Source organism: Propithecus coquereli, unplaced genomic scaffold (assembly GCF_000956105.1).
Source record: "Propithecus coquereli isolate 6110/MARCELLA unplaced genomic scaffold, Pcoq_1.0 Scaffold105, whole genome shotgun sequence".
Taxonomy (NCBI): domain Eukaryota; kingdom Metazoa; phylum Chordata; class Mammalia; order Primates; family Indriidae; genus Propithecus; species Propithecus coquereli.
The window spans coordinates 2,025,649-2,032,764 of NW_012134414.1; positions in this window are offsets into that span (position 1 = coordinate 2,025,649).

Here is a 7,116-nt window from a genome sequence, read left to right on the forward strand (position 1 = left end):
CCTTTAAACAGTAATATGCTAATAAACGTTGAACAATTGGTTCCAGGTGGGGAGAGGCTTGATTTGTAGGGTTTGCTTATTTCTGTGATGTAAATATTCCTATCCTGGCTGATTTGAAACTATCAAGAGTTTAACTAACACATGGCAAAACTCCTGGAAATTTAACAGTTGACCTTGACAAGCTGGCAGGAGCATGCTCCAGCACACCGCATTTGAGACTCCAGAATTAAGGCACAATACCCACTGATTTAAATGTAGATCTTGCCATAGGTGGCACATAAAACAAATACTTAAAAGTTTTCTGTCCATAATCTCTCAGAACATAATGTATTTCATTTGCATCAGATCTTTAGTCTGAGCGAAGGCAAACTTCTTTGATTGTTCACATTGAAAAGTTTAATTTTTGTACAAATTTAGACACCATTATTTAATCAATCAAAGAGCCTAAGCCTCGAGTGGTCTATTTTGTTCCCATCTCTAAGGAACAAAGTAGAACAGTTGTATATTCTTACAACTTGGACAAAAGACCTTAGATCAGGTACAAAGTGCCTGCCTGTCATTTCACAAACGCTTCCTTTTTCCCCTCAAGTAAATTGATGTCTCTCACTGAATGGGCCTGCTTGCTTATTCAACAGCATGAGTAATTTCCAATGTGTTCCACTCCAACATCCAAATTTCTCCTTTTTCCTCTATTTGGCCAGTTCTGTTTTTCAATTGAGGTAGGAAAATTTACATAATTTCTCCGAATACCAGTTTCCTCTACTATTAAGTGAAGATTAACTGAGGACAGTACAACCTCTTCAAAGGGCTTTCATGAAATTAGATTTGGAAGCATCAATAAAGCCACTGGCACATGGTACATGCTTATGTATCAATTTCTTTTTCTTCTTGGTTTCCTCACCCTGACCCAGCTTTGCAGACTAAAACAATAAGAACAAAACATGAGTAAAATTAGTTTCTGACATAGCTTTCCTGCTATCTTCTTTGCTAATAGCTGGTTTATTCTTCAAGGACATTTTTCTGTACTCACCTTTAGAAAAACATGACACTTATTTAAACTCGGCTCTAAAACTCCGTTTCATCAAACGTATATATTATGGCCTCTCCTGCCACCAGGAAATCATTACAAAACCTCTTTATCCAAACAGCAGTCCATAAATTCAAACAGCAGAAACTCAAAATACTCTTCCTGAAAGGGCAAAAACCACAGATTTAGGTTGAGTGGTTCTCAGCAGGTCAGGCACTGAAGGCTAGGGAGCATCCTGAAAACATGGGATCATTTTTGGTCGTCTGATGACTGGGGATAAAGATGTGAAGCTCAGGCTCAGTAGGAGCCAGGGATGCTAGATATTGTAATATGCATAGAACAAGCCCATACAGGAAGTCTCCTCTTGCACAACTTTTTAATATCTCGTGGTGCCAAACACTACAAGTAAAGTCAGTGATACTTTAGTAAGTGAAATACTGAAAAATATTTACGTATGTTTATGAAAGAATGCAACGTAATTTAGAAAAGGATATTATAGAGAGAAAAGCTTAAATGGGATGAAGAAACATTATTTTGAAACTATTGAATAATTTACATACTCTCTGCTTTCTATCTACTCAATGTAGTATAGCTTTCCAATTGCATATTAGATAAACAGGCTTTCAGTGCAGAAGTGAAATTACTGCAAGAACGACAAGGCAGATGCAAATGTATAATAGATGTGGGACTTCTTTTAAATGACTCGATGCCAAATATTATTAAATTAGCAGAACACATGAGGATTTCACATTTCACTATAAAAATGTTTTTAAAATTTCACATTCTTACCATCTTACATTATTTTTTGTAGTGCAAGGATAAAAACTTACGCTGTGAAAATAGCATTGAAATTATGTTGGGGTTGCCTGTTTGCAGCTCTTATCTCAAAATACTATCCTTAATGGTTCATTACATAATTTCTCTATAGCCAATTACTTTACTGTTTCCTTCTAATCCATTCTGCAGTTCCTATTGCCTTTTGAAAAGTAGACCCTTCCATGCCTTTGTAGATGAGACCGAGCATACGCCCCAACATGTAATGGGATTTCAAAATAGGAGATGTGATGGTTTGTCACTATTATATCCTATATCATGATATAAGGAAATTTTGACACCATACTTACAATGCTGAGAGCATTTGCAAGAGTCGTATATCCTTGTTGTTTCCACTACAACAGTCTATAACTTACCTTGGCATTTTATTCTTACTTCAGCTGAGGTTGTTTCCTCTCATTGTATACAAATAAGCCCTCTTTCTTATGTACAAGAGTTAACACTAGATTTTATTCTAGTGTCCACCCATACCACTTGCAATGGACTGAATGTTTGTGTCCCTCCCCGACAACCCACCCCCCCAATCCACATACTGAAATCCAGTCCCCTAATGGGATGGTATTAGGAGGTGGATCCTCCTAAGTCACTAAGTCATGAGGGTGGAGCTTCATGAATGGGATTAGTGCTCTTATAAAAGAGACCCCAGCAATCTCTCTCGCCTTTTTTCGGTCAAGTGAGGACACAATAAAAAGTCAGCAATCTTCAACCTGGAAGAGAGCCCTCACCAGAATCCGACCATGCTGGCACCCTGATCTGGCACTTCCAGCCTCCAGAGCTGTGAGAAATAAATGTTTCTTAAAGCCACCAAGTCTGTGATATTTTTGGTATGGTGGCCAAAATGGACTAAAATACACTGCCTCAATTTCTCTGTTTGTCATATATAGAATGACTTTTGATCTTCTCCCTACTGATATCTGACTACTTCATTGTCTTTTTTTTTTGTGAGACAGAATTTCACTCTGTTGCCCAGGTGAGTGCTGTGGCATCAGCCTAGCTCACAGCAACCTCAAACTCCTGGGCTCAAGCAATCCTTCTGCCTTAGCCTCCTGAGTAGCTGGGACTACAGGCACGTGCCACCATGGCCAGCTAATTTTTTCTATTTTTAGTGGAGATGGGGTCTCACTCTTGCTCAGGCTGGTCTCAAACTCCTGAGCTCAAGCAATCCTCCCACCTCGTTCTTTCATTGTCTTTTAATGTGAATATGACTGAACATTTATGTACTAGAATATATAATTTATTTTAAATTTTTAAAATTTCTTCCTTATGTAATAGTTAGGGCATTGTATTGATTTTGTAAAATTGTATAGTTAGGTTATATTATTGATAAATTTCATTTTTCATAGCAAAGAGGGCAAAACATTTTTCGTAAGAGGATATACCAAGTCTGACAGGACTGAGAATTACTGAGATTTAAGGGAATGTTTACAAACTTGGGCTCTCCTGGGTTTTAAAGCAAATTCTTTAGTAGTGAGGTCAATCCTCATTCTGTAAGGAGGAGGCCAAGTCAATGATTATCAGTATTTGAATAGTATATTTGTCTTTAATTCTCCTGCATTGCCAAAAAAAGAGAAAACCACCAAACCTACCTTTAGTAGATATTTAAGAATATAAATATAACTGACCAATACACATCAATTATAATGGCTAAAAATAATTTTTTGTTTTTGAGATAGAGTCTGCACTGTCACCAAGCTGGAGTATAGTAGCACAATCATAGCTCACTGCAGCCTTGAACTCCTGGGCTCAAGCGATCCTCCTGCCTCAGCCTCCTGAGTAGCTAGGACCACAGGCATGTGCCACCAACACCCACCTACTTTTTTAACTTTTTTTTTTGGTAGAGATGGGGTCTTGCTGTATTGCCCAGGGTGGCCTCAAACTCCTGGCCTGAAGTAATCCTACTGCCTCAGCTGCCCATGCTGGGATTACAGGTATGAGCCATATACCTGGCCAGTTAAAATTAAAAACAAAAAACAAAAAACACTCCCCCCAATCTGCTCCCACCCCAAAAAAACCCTGACAATACTAATTGCTGGCAAGGACATGGAGCAATAGAAACTCTCATTCATTGCTGGTAAGAATGGAAAAAGGTAGTCACTTTGGAAGACAGTTTGGCAGTTTCTTACAAACTTAAACATAGTTTTACCATAAATCCAGCAATCATGCTCATAGATGTTTACTCAACTGATTTGAAAATGTACAATCACACAAAAATCTATACATGAATGTCTGTAGCAGCATTACTCATAGTTACAAAAAAACTGAAAGCAACCAAGATGTTCCTCAATAAGCTGTTGAGTAAACAAGCTATAGTATGTCCACACAATGGAATACTAATCAGTGATTTAAAAAAAAGAATTGAGCTATCAGACGACATAAAGACATAGATGAATCTTAAATGCATATTACAAGGTGAAAAAAGCCAGTCTGAAAGGGCTACATACTGTATAATTCCAATTATATAACATTCTGGCTTCAAACTCCTGAGCTCAAATGATCCTCCTGCCTCGGCCTCCCAGAGTGCTAGGATTACAGATGTGAGCCACCATTCCTGGCCTATGTGACTTTCTGGAAAAGAAAAAACTATGTAGAGACCACAAAAAGAACAGTGGTTGCCAGGGGCAAAGGGAAAGGTTGAATAGATGAAGCACAGGGGATTTTTTTGGGGCTTTTTTTTTTTTTGAAATTTTCTTGTGGATACATGACATTACTCATTTGTCAAAACCCATACGTAGAACTTTGTAGCACAGAGTAAACCTTAATATATGCAAATTTTAAAAAAGCACTTGGAAGGTCAGGAAATCCCAGGATGGAATGCAGACTGTGACAAAACAATCTAATTATATTACAAATGTATAGAACAACCTCACTGAAGAGGGTGAGGAAATAGGTGCTGACCTAAGTAACTTTGGAAATGAGTAGAGTCTCTAACACTAAAGCAAGAGAAACTGTACATAAGCACTGTTCTCTAGTTGATAAAGTTATTTCCCACCAGGGTACAGCTTATCAATTCTGTTATCCCTATCCATGTATAATGAAGTTGAATATTAAGTAAATACATGGTGGATAATAGGAGCCAATTTTCTCACTACTGTGAATTTTCAAATAAGCAAAGGGAGGAGGCCAGAATGATCCAAGTGCTAACAGAATAGAGAATAGAATAGAGTCGGAGACATTAGCACAAACTCATATTTAGCTTAATATAGATACAGATAGATGTTTGCATACAAAATATTATTATGTATGCATATGCAAACTTTATTACATGGGTTAGTACAACATTCATATATTTTCTTGCTCTGTCGAATAGAACCTAGAGGCAATGACACCTCAGTAACAATTAACATGCCTAGCACCCAGATCTTGGTTTCTAATACCATTGTCCAATAAAAGGAACCAGGCCTCCTTAGAGAAATGGCTGATACTAGCACTGGGGCAGGAAAGTCAAGATAGGCTTGGCATTAAATATAAAGTGTAAAACTGTAAGACTTTTAGAGAAAAATAGCAGAAAATCTTCAGGAATTAGAGCTAGGCACTAAATTTAATGCTAAAAGCAAGATTCACACAACAAAAAAATTATAAATTGGGCTTCAGCAAAATTTAAAAGTTTTACCCTGTGAAAGACTCCATTAAGAAAATAAAAAGACAATCTATAAGACTTTTAGAGAAAAATAGCAGAAAATCTTCAGGAATTAGAGCTAGGCACTAAATTTAATGCTAAAAGCAAGATTCACACAACAAAAAAAATTATAAATTGGGCTTCAGCAAAATTTAAAAGTTTTACCCTGTGAAAGACTCCATTAAGAAAATAAAAAGACAATCTATAGACTGAGAGAAAATATTTGTTAGCCACATATCTGGCAAAGGACTAGTATCTTGAATACATGAAACATTCTCGTAATCCAACAGTAAAAACACAAAGATTCTAATAAGATAATGGGCAAAAGACATGAAGAGACACTGCATGCAAGAGGATTTACAGAGAGCAAATAAGCCCATGAAAAGATGTTTAACATTATTGGACATTAGGGAAATGCAAATTAAGACCACAGTGAGATATCACTACACACCTATCAGAATAGTTAAAATAAAGAATAATGGCAACACCAAACACTGATGAGCATGTAGAGAAACTGAATCATTTGTATGTTGCTGATGAGGATGTAATATGATACAACCACTCCTAAAAGCCTTTTGGCAGTTTCTTTGAAAACAGAACATGCAACTACCATACAACTGAGCAGTTGTGCCCCTGAACATTTATCCCAGAGAAATGATAACTTATAGTCACACAAAAACTTATACGGTAGTGGTCATAGCATCCTTATTTGTAATAGCCCCAAATTGGAAATAACCCAGATATCCTACAATGGGTGAATGGCTAAATAAACTGTGGTACTTCCATACCATAGAATATTACTCAACAATAAAAAGGAACCAACTATTGCTACATACAACAACCTGGATGAATCTCCTGAGAATTAGATTGAGTTTAAAAAGCCAATCCCAAAAAGTTACATGCTGTATGATTCTATTTATATAACATTCTTTAAATGACAAATTATGCAGATAGAGAACAGCTTGGTAGTTGCCTAGCATTAAGTGGGATGGGGAGAAAGGTGAATGTGGATGTCAACATGGGGGGGGGGTCCTTGTGGTGATGGAAATGTTCTGTATTTTGACTTTATCAATGTCAATATCCTAGTGATGATACTGTACTAGTTTTGCTAGATGTTATCGGTGGGGTACACTGGGCAAAGGGTACATCTATCGCTTTGTATTATTTCTTACAACTGCATGTGAATCTACAATCATCTCAAAATAAAAAGTTTAATTCAATAAAAAAAAATCTCATTGAAGAGCTGGGGAATGGAGAAGTTTTATTGTAAACACAAATAATTCCGTTAGGGCTGTGACATTATCCAAGTACTAGGGTATGGAAGAAGTATGGTAATGTTCTAGCAGAAAGAGTCTGGCTTTGTCATTAGAGACCTTATGTCAAATATATCCCACCACATATCAGCTATGTGACCCTGGGCAATCTGAGCTTCAGTGTCCTCCTCTATAACACACAAGATTTCTTTTAAGGCTTATTAAGCAAGGTAGTATCTAAATTAGATTTATGAAACACGTGTACTTTGAACCTGGCACTGTGCCAGCACATAATAAATTCTCTAATGCTATCATAAAGGAGAATTAGAACAATTACTTGCCACACAACTGTTTCTTCTGTCCTCTGTATTATACTTGATAAGTGA